This window comes from Leptosomus discolor, chromosome 26, assembly GCF_034619465.1.
Source record: "Leptosomus discolor isolate bLepDis1 chromosome 26, bLepDis1.hap2, whole genome shotgun sequence".
NCBI lineage: Eukaryota > Metazoa > Chordata > Aves > Leptosomiformes > Leptosomidae > Leptosomus > Leptosomus discolor.
The window spans coordinates 360,197-372,841 of NC_141416.1; positions in this window are offsets into that span (position 1 = coordinate 360,197).

The window sequence follows — 12,645 nt, forward strand, 5'->3', positions numbered from 1 at the left end:
TGGGGACATCGTGGGTGGGGGGGAGACCCATGGGTGCACCTGGGTATGTGGGGACCCACAGCGACACCCAGGTGAAGAAGGACCCACAGACACAGCCTCAGTATTGGGGACCCATAGACACAGCCCAGGTATGGGGGGACCCACCTATGGAACGACCTATAGACACTGGTATGGGGTGACCCACAGACGCAGCCCGGGTGTGGGGAACCCCCCCTGCCCCCCAGCCTGGCGTTGGGGACCAGCACGTGGCTGGGGTCTGCTGGGACCCCCACCACAGCACGGCTGTGGGGGGGACCCACAGACGCAGCTCATTTATAAGGGTCCTGCCTGTGCCCCAGGTATGGGGGGGCCCTTAGCCACAGCAGGGGTTCGGGGGGGCACAAACCTTCGGAGGGGATGTGGGGGCTCCCCCCCCAACACCCTGCTGAGGGGTGCCCCGCGAGGAGCCCCCCCCAAACTCTTGCCCCCCAAACTCTTGCCACCCCTTGAGCCTCCACATGTGCCTTGTGCCGTGAGGGGAGGACAGAGGGGGTCCCCAAAAAAAGGAGAGCGAGGCGCTTTTCCCCCACCCCCGCAGATTTCCCAGGATGGAAAACATGGAAAAGTGAAAATGAAAATGAGCCGTTTTCCGGGAATCCCTGGGAGCGAGCGGCGGCCGCCCAGCTCGTCCCCCCGCACCCCAAATCCCAAACCCTGCACCAGCTCCCAGCCTCCTGACTGCCCCCCGGGGCCAAATCAGCTTTTTTGGGGGGCCAGCTCCTCTTGCCTGCCTCCCCCCATGCAGTTGTCCCCTGAAATCCCGTTTCCATGACCTTGGGGGGGGGGGTTGGGGTCGTGGATGTTGCCTCCCCGCTGCGGTGACAGTGGCTTCGGGGTGCCACCAGCTTTGGGGTGCCACCTGGGGTGAGAACAGCCGGACCCCTCTCTACAAACTGGTTTATTGGGGGGGGGTGGGGTGGGGGAGGGAAGCTGGTTCCTGCCCTTTGTACAGGCAGAGCGAGACGGGCAGCAGGGACAGGCAGGGACCTGGTGGCCAGGGGAGGGCAAAGGGCTGAGCCCGGGGGCCGCAGGGGCACCCCAGACCCCTTTGGGGGGGGGGGGGCTCAGCCAGACTCTGGGGTGCTGTGGATTTGGGATGGGGGGATGAGGAGCGTCATGGCTGCCCCCCCACCTGCACAGCCCACCCTAGGGCGGCTGGAGGAACCAGCAGGGGAACTGGGGGGGTGGGAAGCTGCTGGCCGGGAGCACCCCACTTCTACCCGTCCCCCTGCCCTTGAGCTCCAGCTTCAGCCCAGGGCAGCTCTGCGCGGCGGTGGCACCACCCCGGCCTTCCTCCTCCTCCTCCTCCTCCTCTTCCTCCTCCTTGCCTTCCACCCCTGGCTGGGACGATGGGGGCTCCGGCACCAGCCCCCCGGCCACCAGCGGGAGCCTGGAGAAGGGTCTCGGAGGGAAGCCGGGGGGCAGGAGGACAGACGTGGGGAGCCCCAGCTCGGGGGGCAGCAGCGGCGGGGGGCAGCTGGGGTGAGCCACGACGTGACCGGGGAAGGTGGCCCAGGCGGGTGCCGGGTGGCCCAGGGCCAGCAGCGGCGGGGGGAAGGCAGCCAGGTGGGGAACCCCAGCCAGGTCCGGGACCCCCAGACGGCAGCAGGAGCCCCCCGGGCACGGGGGGGACGCGGAGCCGAGGCCTGCGGGCGGCAAGAGACGGGGAACGCCGTGAGCGTGGGCGCCATGCGGCACAGCCCCGCCGGGGCCACGCCGAGGGGCGCGGGCAGCACCCTGGGGGGGGTGCCCCCCTCTCCCTTGGCCTCAGCACCCTGCGGGGGGGGGGGGTGCCCCGTCCTCTCTCCCAGCCACAGCCACTGGGTGCTGCTGTGGGACCGGCGAGGGCCTCGTCCTGCCCGCGCCGGGGCCGCAGCCAGGGCCCTCCTGCCCGCACCGGGGGCCCCGAGCACCCACGAAAGCCCTGTGCCCCCCTGCAGCCCCCTGCCCTGCCCACCAGCCCCACCGGCCCCGCACTTACGGGCCCCGCTGGCAGCCGCCCTCTTCTCCAGCATGTCGGGGTGCCGGCGGGGACAGGGGTGCCGGTGCCAGGCCAGCGGCTCTGCCAGCACCCACCGGCTCACCAGCAACTGGGGTGACGAAAGGGGACATGGCAGCACCAGGGAAGGGCAGCTCGTCCCCACGGGTGTCCCCGGCCCGGCTGGGTTCCCCGGACCCCTTACCTGGCTCTGCGTGCCGGGGGGCACGGCGGAGGGGTGGCACAGGACACCCGCCCCCGGCAGCGAGGACGGGCAGCGGGCGTCCCGCAGCGGGCAGCTGAGGAAGAGGAGTTTGCTGAAGTTGAACTTGTAGGTGAAGCGTTTGCCCTTGGTCTTGTGCAGGATGCGCTTGTGGTAGTAGTACCTGGGGGGGGGAGCAGGGGCGTTAATGGACGGACGGACGGACTCCCCCACCGAGGGTGGGGAACTGGGCGAGCTGAGGGGTCCCCCTGGCATGGTGGCTGCCACCCCACGGGGTGCCCTGGGATGGTGAGGGCTCTACGCCCCCACCCTGCACCCCCCTCCCCATCCCCTGCAGCACCTGAGCGCCCGGCTCAGCTTGTCGTAGTTCATCTGGGGTTTGCCTTTCCTGCGGCCCCACAGCCGGGCCACCTCCTCGGGGTCCTTGATGACGAACTCCCCGTCCTCGCCCTGCTGCCAGGCGATGACATGGCGGAACTCCTCCTTCTGCAGCAGCTCCAGGATGAAATGCCATAACTGGATCTGCCGGGAGCCGGGGCTGGACTCGGCTTTGGGCGCGCAGTCGGGGAAGGCCAACCCTGCGGAGCCGGCGGGGCATGAGGGGACGTCACCCCGAGGTCACTTTCCCCCCCCCTGCCCAAGGCAGCTGCTTTTAACTCCGGGGAGGATGGTGATGGGGTCTGTGCCCCATCCCGGCGTGGCTGCGGGTCTGCAGAGAGGGACGGACCCTGGGTGCAGGCAGGGAGGAAAGCGGGGGGCTGAGGGTGGGCCTTTCACCCCCTGCCCTCCCCAAGGCTCTGCCCCACTCGCTGGGCGCTCACCTGGTACCCAGGAGGAGCCGGGCAGGACGGGCAGCCCCTGGGATGGGCAGGCACACTGCATCCTCCAGCCTGCGGGCAGAAAGCAGAGCGGCCCTGCGGGGAGCACCCAGCACCGGGGGGATGCACCCAGCACCCGGGATGCACCCAGCACCCGGGATGCACCCAGCACCGGGGGGATGCACCCAGCACCCGGGATCCACCCAGCACCTGGGATTCACCCAGCACCGGGGGGATGCACCCAGCACCCAGGATGCACCCAGCACCTGGGATTCACCCAGCACCGGGGGGATGCACCCAGCACCCGGGATGCACCCAGTACCGGGGGGATGCACCCAGCACCGGGGGGATGCACCCAGCACCCGGGATTCACCCAGCACCAGGGGGATTCACCCAGCACCGGGGGGATGCACCCAGCACCGGGGGGATGCACCCACCAGTTAAGGGATGAGCCCAACACTGGGGGGATGAACCCATCACCGATGGGATGCGCCCAGCACCCAGGATGTGCCCATCACTTGGAGGATGCCCCCATCACTTGGGGGGTGCCCCCAGCACTGGGGGATGCCCCCATCACTTGAGGAATGCACCCATCAGTTAAGGGGTACACCCATCATTTGGGTGGCGCACCCAGCACCCCTCATGCACCCATCACCGGGGGGATGCACCCAGCCCTGGGGGGAAGCACCCAGCACCGGAGGAGGGTGCCGCGGTGGTACGTGACCTCCCCGTGCGACTCACGGGCAGCACTGCGTCCTCACTTGCGGGGGGGTTCAACATCACCAAAAAAACCCCAAAACCGCCGGTCCCAACCACTTCCCACGGGGTCCTGGGGTGGGGGGTCCCCAGCCCAACCCCCCGTCCCACTCACCTGCGGCCCTGCTGGGCGGATCTTCCCGGGTGGGAGCTGCCGGGCAGGAGAAACCCTCTGAGGGTCTCCAGGAGCATCACCTGGGTATATAAAGGGAGGGGACGGGATCAGTGTAAATCTGCTTACGCCCCGGCAGGGAGGAGAGGGAGCGAGGAACGGCTGGGAAAGGGAGGGGGAGCGGAGGGTCAGGGTGCAGGGGGGAGGTTTGGGGGTCCCTGCCCACTGGCGGTGAAGGAGATGCTGCCAAAACCCCGACTGGTTCACGCTCCTTGGGCTGCAAGTGCTCAGAGGTGGGTGCCCCCCGTGCCCCTCGCCCCGTTTTATCTGAGTGCGATTCCAGATCTGGCCAAAAAAACCCCAGGAAAATAAAACAAGAAATGGGAGCGATGGGACAAGGCAACGGCGGCTTCGTCCCCGCCACTGCTCCCTCCTCTCCCTCGCCCAAGCGACTGCGGTGCTTCGCCGGCCCCGGGTAGATACACATGGGGCAGTTTGGGATATTTGGGTTGGACCGGGAAGGCTACGGGGTGCCAGGAGCCGCAGATCCAAAGGGCAGGAGGCTGCGAACCCCCTCCACGGGCTCGGGAGAGGCTTCGTGCCTGGTTTTGTCCTCTCCTCATTTGCTTCCCTCTCTCCTCGTTTACGTCTCTCATTAGAGAGGGCCTTGTTGCCTCTATCAAGGGCAGGGTGGGGGTCCGGGGTCCCCGTGAGCCCCATGGGGGCTGTTGAACCCCAGGGATATTTTGCTGGGGTCTCAGGGTGAGGGTTCCCTGTGGATTCGGGGGAGAGGAGCCAAGTGGGGACAACAGACATGGAGGGGGAGGCTCCAAATTGGGGCAGCGGGTCCCCACTGCCCTGCTCTGGGGGTGGGCAGGGAGTCAGGACGCCTGACTCCCCCCCAGGACGAGGGGAAGGGGACAGTATGGGGGTGCAGGGGGATGTTTGGGGCTGCTCCCACAGGGCTGGCTGTCCGGGCTGGGATTTGGCCAGGTTCCTGCCCCTTTATCTTTCCCAAATCCTGCTCCAATCTCCTTAGCTGCCCCCTCCCAGCCCTGCTGGGGCATCGTAGAGGTGAAGGGCCTGTTTGGTGAAAAGCGGTTAATGCTATTAAAACAAGCGGATTAGGGAACATTGGAAGAGCCAGGAGCTGGGGGGGGGGAGGACACCCCAGTGGGGCAGGGGAGGACACCCCAGTGGGGCTGGGGGGGTGGGGGCACCTCACTCCCTCATTTCCCAGGGCTGGGACCCCCCGTTGTGCCGCAGGATCTGACGCCATCCCAGGCTTGGAGCATCCCCCGGTGCTCACGGTGGTTTCCCCCTTCCCTCCCCAGCCCCGCTCGTTCCCACCCTTTGGTCTCCTGGGACCGTGGGATTTGAAAGGTTTCAAACAGAAACCCTAACCGGGCTGGGGAGAGGATGACAGAGGGATGAAGGTCACATCGGAAAGTCACAACCCTGGAAACATCCAGACGAGGGGCTGAGGGGGGTCCCTGGGGGGGGCGGGATGGTCTCCAGGCATGCTGCAACCTGGGACAGTGGCATTCCCCGTCCCCTCCTGTATCCCGGGGCTGGATACAGCCCGTCCCAGGACCCAATACATCCATCCTGCGCTGGATACGGCCATCCTGGAGCTGGATAATCCATCCCAGCGCTGGATACAACCATCCCAGGGCTGGATACGGCCATCCCAGGGCCGGATATGACCATTCTGGGGCTGGATAATCCATCCCAGGGCCAGATACGGCCATCCCAGGACCAAATTCATCTGTTCTGCGCTGGATACAGCCGTCCTGGAGCTGGATAATCCATTCTGGTCTGGATAATCCATCTCAGGGCTGGATATGGCCACTCTGGGGCTGGAGAAGCGGGGATCTGGCGGGGACGTTTTGGCCAGGACGGGCTTCACCAGCCCCGGAGGCCTCTGGAAAACCCTCCTGGAGCCGCGCACGAAGCCCAGGGCAACCAAAAGGGCCGGCAACGCCTCCCTGCCTGCGCTGCCCGTCCCTGTGACCCGGGAGGAGCGGGTGATGCCGGGCAGTGGGAAAGGCCACGGGACCCTCCCCAGTTCGTCTCCTCCGGCGGTGCAGGGTCACAGCGGAGCCAGGAGGGATTCAGCCGCGGGGACCCGAAGGGGAAGGGACGGAGACCCCTGCATCTGCCGGAGGGACAAGCCTCGCTCGGCTCCACCACCCCGGGAAGCTGGTGGTGACGGTGGGGAGCAGCACCCCTCGCCGTGCACCCCGCTCTGCCCGGCGCTGGGGAGTTAAGTCCCGGGGCTGTTTGCTGGTTCGGTCAATCGAGGCTGTGATGGGAAGCAGGGGGTGAAGGATGGATGGGGCTGGAGAGCAAGGGGCGTGCGAGATGGGCGTGGGGGGCGGCTGTGGGGGTCCCTGGTGGGTTCTCATCCCCCCGGGAGTCACAGGGGTGCTGCAAAACGGAGTTGTCCAGGTCCGAAGCACCCAGGCGTCAGGGCCGGAGCAAAAATCTCCCGGCTCTCTCCGTGCCACATCCTGACTGCTGCACACCTTGGCCGGTGCCGAGAGCCCCCACCCCAGCCAGACATCCCACCGAGAGGCCACCCCGTGGCACGCCGCGGTGGCGGGAAGCGTGCCGGCCCTGCGCGGCCGCGCTCACCGGGTGCCCACGCCGCCTCCCCGTCTCTCCAGCCGAGCTTTGCCCGCTCCCAGCCGGCACAGCTCCTCCGGCAGCTCTGCTGCCCGCGGCCCGAGCCCAGCCGGAGCCAGCCAGACGCGCCCCGGCAGCGCGGAGGCCGGGTGGAGCCGGTGAACGTTTCTTGCCGATCCAGGAGCTCGCTGCGAATCCCGCAGGGCGTAGCCGGCTCGCGGCTGCCCACCCATTGCGACACCGGCAGCCGCGACGGCGCGGTGCCAGGGCCTCGGGCGCCGAGCATGTTCCCTACCAAAGCGCCGGGCGAGTTCCCGCTCCTTCGCTTTCCCTCGGTGTAATTGGGAAGAGAGGCCTGGGCGGCTCGGTAGCTGTTCAGACTTGAACGTCGAGAGAGTGCCGGGAGCGAGCAGGCTGGGGAGGCGGCAGTGCTGCTGCCGGACCCGTATCCCACCAGGTCCCGGCACCCAGGGCACCCCCTGCACACCTTCCCCCTGCCCGTCGCACTGGCACAGAGCTGGGGGACGCTCCCGGTCCAGCCCCAGTGGTTCATCGTGGATAACCCACCGAGACGTCCCCATCTCCCCCCTCCCCGGTTGGAGCCGCAAAAAGCGAGCTGGGTGGGGGTCAAGAAGTCGTTTCTCGCGGGTTAATCCCCCCACCCCGCTGGGAGACCCCGCAAATGAAAGTAATATTAATGAGCTGAAGGCGGGTGGGAAGGGGGGAAAAGCAAGAGGTGGGTTGGGAGCGGGGAGCCGAGCCGAGGGACGGCTGTGGGTGGCGGTGGCTGAGCCGAGGGGTCGGGGAGGGATTGAACCCGTGGAGTGTGTGTGGGGGAGAATAAAAGATAAAATAAAAAGGAAGAAATGGGATGAAAAGGGGAGGAGGAGGGAGGGGACAAGCAGGGCTGAGGATGAGGGATGCTTGTCTGAGATGAGGATGAGGGCCGGGGCAAGAGAGGGAGATGAAGGGCGAGGATGCTGTGAACCGGAGATGGGGAGAGAGGAGGGAAGGCGGAATCGACAGAAAATGATAAAAGAGCAAGAGGAGGAAAGGACAAGGGAGGAAGGCGGCAGGAGCCAGGTAGGGGGGGGCTGAGGGACCGTGCTGGGAGCAGGATGAGGCCGGCGCACGCCTCGCTCCGGTTCCCGAAGCCTCTTCAGGTCCCATCAGTGGGGAGGGAAGGTGTCAGCAGCCGATCGATAGCAACCGCGTCGACAGACTCCTGGTAATAAACCCATTTCGTTCACGTTTTTGTGTGCTCTGGCCCCCTCCAGCGCCTACACCCCCCACCTCCCCAGCATGAAGCCCCCCAGACCACGGCCACCTCCAGGACCTCCTTTTTGGCTGCAGCCCCACGTCGCGCAAAGCCCACGTGCCGGGCAGGATCGGGCCCTGGGGCGTCGCAGAGTCGGGACAACGTGGCTCATCCCTCACCCCGGCCGGGCGGGAGCAGCTCCCTGCGCCTCTCGGGTGCCAAGGGAGGATTAACAGCACCCCGGGCAGGAATGGGGCTGGAGGTGGTTTTAATTGCCTTGAAGAGGAGGCTGGGACTGGATGAAAGAGCTTTGGGGTTTTATTGCACCTGTGAATTCGGGTGGTTCCAGCAGCAGCAGCCTCCCGCCGACCCGGGGGGTGCTCCCGGCCAGATCCCCGTGGGGAGCAGAGAACCCCCTGGGATAAATTTTGGCGTGCGGCTGGGGGATGCCAAGAAGAGACCCGGGGGACTTGTAAGCGTGGGGCGGAGAGGGCCGGGGGAAATCCCCGGTGGGTCTGCAGGCTCACTGCCCTCGGGGGGGACCTCCCACGCGCCCAGCTGCACACCAGCATCCCCCCACCCCGCCGAGCTGGGCATCCCTCCCCAAAAAGGCTTCGGAAAGTCCCGGTGAGCTTTCCCCCCGCGTTATCCGGCTTACCGTGACCCTGCTAGCGCGATGCTCCGGCGTCGAGGGGACGCTCGGCAGCGGTGTGATGCTCGGAGGGGGAGCAGCTCCCTGCAGCCACCCCAGCGGGCAAACCCTCATCCCCTCCGTTCCCATTTCATCGTCACCGCCTGCAAGAGCGAGCATGGGGACAGCGGTGGTCCTGAGGTGGCGCAGAGCGGGTTGGGGACAGGGGACCCCTGTCGCTGCCCTGCCCCACGCCCTGCCGGGGCTCCTGCGCCTCCGCGGGAGAAGGGAAGACCCTGCGGGGCTGTTTCTTGAACCTGTTTTTTCCTTTTCCAGGGCTCCGGTTGACGCCCTGCGGGGCTGGAGCTGCGGCACCCGGCAGCGATGCCGGCACCGGCCGCGCCAGTGCGTGGGACCGGGGAGCCGACAGATGCGGTGCGGACACCCGTCCTGCTGTCCCCACGGAGCAAAGCAGGGGTCACCTCGCCCAAACCTCCTCCAGGACGGAGCAGGTGAGACACGGCCGTGGGCACGGGCAGAGGGGCAGGAGCCGGCCACCAGCTCCGCCGGGGAGGCCGGGCTCTGCTCCCGTCCGGTCACGGCGGATGCCATCGGCTCGGCGTAACCATGGGGGACACGAGGAGGCTCGGTGATGGGGGGAGCAGACGAAGGCACGTGACGCCCAGCGTGGTTTTTCGGCTGGGAGCTGGAGCGAGAGCAGGTAACGCGGTGGCCAAAGAAGAGAGAAAGCCACGACCCGCTCCACGCGGGTGACGTGGAGGAACGGCACAGATCGATACCCACCCTGCGGGCGACGAGGAAGAAGGAAAAGGGGGGGTGAAGGAGGGGAGAGAGATGAAGAGGAGGCGCAGAGGGAGATGCAGCCCGTGTCCTGCTTCCCCCCCCGCCCCGAGGACTCGCTCCTGGGGCTGGGATGAGGATGGGGAGTCCAGAATCACAGGCTCCCCCCCAAAAAACCTCCACCCCGCGAGGCTGCAGCATCCCCCCTCGCCGGGAGCCAACGTGGCTCTGGGTAAGGGTTGAAAAGCGAGCGCTGGAAGGAGGAAGGGCACCGGGGGGGCTTTCCCGCCCCCCGCCTCGCTCCCCCAAGCTTTGAACTCGGCTCTTGGCCGTGCCGGTGTTTGGGAAGGAGGGGGAGCACCTGGCTGCGAGGCGCGGGCAGGCTCTTCAGCGGCTTTGCCGTCGGCTCCCGGCACGAGCTGCTGGAGCCGCTTTGGAAAATTCCCGCTGGGATGTTGCTGGAAATTTCTAAAGATTAAGCTTCAGTTTTCCAGTTCAGGCTTCAATCTCCCTTATTTTTCCCTGGAAAGCAGACAGGGTTCTGCCCCAGAGGAATCCTCAGCGGGGCTGGAAGGGGGCTTGTCTTCATCACAAAATTGGAAGAGCATTTGCAATTTTCCCTTTTAATCAAGGAGGTGGAAAAGCATCTGCAAAAATGCAGTTTTTCCCCTTATTTTCCTGGCCGCTCCCTCCCCAGCAGGAGCCGGCAGCATCCCCGCACGGGGGGCGACGACTCCTCCAGCTCCTGCGCCTCGTTGTGCCACGGGGTTTGTACTTGTTTTCTTTCTTTTTTTTTTCTTCTTTTTTTTTTTTGCAACGACCATTTTGTGAACTTCCAAACAGGGCCTGGTTTGCCCGAAAAAACCTCTCAAATCGGCCCCACCAAAGTCACCGCGCTCGGCCCGGCAACGGCAAAACCAGGGTCTTGAAATCACACTTAATTGATAAGATTGATAAATAAATAATAATAAAAAAAGCCTCCGTGAGGATTAGCTGGCTGGCAGGATCCTAGCGTGGAATTAAGGGGTGTTTAATTAAATACACTTCTTAGATTAATTGCGTGGCTGAGGAAGGGAGCGGAAAGCTCTCGCCGGGCAGCTCCGTCCCTCCGAGAGTGCGGCACGAACCAGAGGGTGCTGGGAGCGGGGGGGGGGGGGGGGTCAAGCCACCCTGTGCCAGCCGTCCCACCACCGCTTGCAAGAAAATAACAAATAATTAATAATAATAATAAGGAAGGCCAGGAAAGGCGACAGCCACGGAGCAGAGCCCTGTGCTGCAACGGCAGCGCTGGGAGCCAGGAGCTCCATCCCCTAATCCCCTCCTGATCCCTTTCCGTGCTCAGAAATAAAACCAAATTCAAATAAAGAGGAATTACAGAAAAGCCCCGACGTCCCTCCCCAGCCGGAGCGGGGTCCCCCACGCCAGCTCCTCCCCGGCCCCTCCATCCCAGCCCCTTCCCACGGCGAAGCCCTGTGGCAACGGCACCGGCGGCAGCGGGTCGGCCAAGCCGCGCTGGGCTCGGAGCGGGGGTTTTACCCGGTTTTAGCTGAATTCAGCTTAAACCCGACTTGACAAGAGCGTGGCTGGGGCTGTCCCAGCCCTGCCTCCCCCCGTCCCGCTCGGGGGGTCTCCCCCCTCCAAAAGGGAGCCGAGAGCATCGAGACCCGCGGCGGGTCCGGCCGAGACGCGGGTCGGGAGGCACCACCCGAGCGACACCCGCCCAGAAGGGAGCGACCAGCAGAAATGCTTATTTAAAAGGTTTATTTAACTTTTTAATTTGAGGTAAAATACTTTTTTTTTTCTTTCAACTTCCATAACAAAATACAGAGCTATCAGATACCCCTGGAAAAAATATGTATATTATACATATATTTCTATAACATTACATCATATATATATAATATATATATGCAAACTTTTTGTTTTTTTTTTTGAAGACTTTATAGAAAGTGGAACGTCTAAAGGCACTGCACAATGGAGTATTTCAGGACTACTTTACATTGGTATGTACATAGACACACACGTTCCCTCCTGCTCGCCGTGGACAGACAGCTCGAGCTCCCCACGTCCCGCCGTACGTGTATGCATCCACACTAATCCCTGCTGAATCAAGTCTAGGAAAGTCAAAGAACATGCCTCAGGAAAAGTGATTCGCTTTTTTTTTTTAAAAAAAACAACCCAAAAAACAACTTTCTAGCAGTAAATCCTTAAAAGCACTCTAAAAAACAACAAAAAAAAAAATCGTTTTTTTTTCTTTTAAACAATCTGATTACAATTATTTCAAACCAAAAGAAACTCTTTTTTTTTTTTTAAAACCCACCAGGATCCATAAGACAAAAAAAAGAGAAAAAAAAAAAAAACACCAACAAACAAACAACAAAAAGTTACTTTCAAAACATAATTATGGAATAAATAAAACCAAGAGACAACCCAGCACCGGGCAGAACCTCCCGCAGGCGACGCCATCGGCCGCTGAGGTTAATGCTTCTGGAGAGGGGCTCTTCCTCCTCCTCCTCCTCCTCCTCCTCCTCCCCGGGATTCGGGGAGAGGACGAGCAACGGTGGCCCCAGCCCGGGGCTCGTTTTCGGCTCCGCAGCTCGTTACCTTCCGCCCGCCTCGCTCGCCGCCGCGGGGAGACGCGTGGCTCATCCTCCCTGCCCCATCTGGATCCGTTTTTTTGGGGGGTTTCCCCCCAAATCTTGCCTCACTGCTGGTTGTCCGCTTAAAGTCTCTTTCCTACAGATTCTCTATGACTAAACAAAGCAAAAATGGTTTAAACATTAACATGCTCTTGCGTAGTTAATACAGGTGGACGTTGCGATTTCAACCATTTAAACTTTACAAGTTTAAATATTTTGGCACATCGGAATATATATATAATTTTTTTTTCTTCTTTTTTTTTTTTCCTTTTTTTCCCTCCATTTCTTATTTAAAATGTATTTATAAGCGCCCTCCTCCGAGGCTGCTGCCAGGCCATGGGAAGTCCGGTCGGGAGGAGCCCCCGCCTCGCACCGAGGTGACGCCCTGAGCCGGCGGGGACGTGGGGGACGCTGCCCCGGGGGTGGCGGCGGGGGGTGGGGACCGGTCGGCCGCCCCCCCCCGCGCCCCCCCGCCCGCAGCCGGTCACTGGTCCGTTGTCCTGAGCACCTGAGTCCTTTATCCCTGAACGCGGAGCTCCCGGTTTGCAGTGCAATGGCTATGAGGACAACACCCCCTCCCCAGCCACCCCCCCACCCCCCAAAAAAGCCCAATTACAAACTTTTAAAGCCAAACAACAGTTCAACTTTGTGGGTTTTCTTTTTTTTTTTTTTTTTTTTGCCTTAAATGAAGGGCGAGAAGGGGGGGGGTTCCCCCCATCCGGCCCCTTCCCCGAACGGGCACCGCGCCCGCGGGCTCCGGCA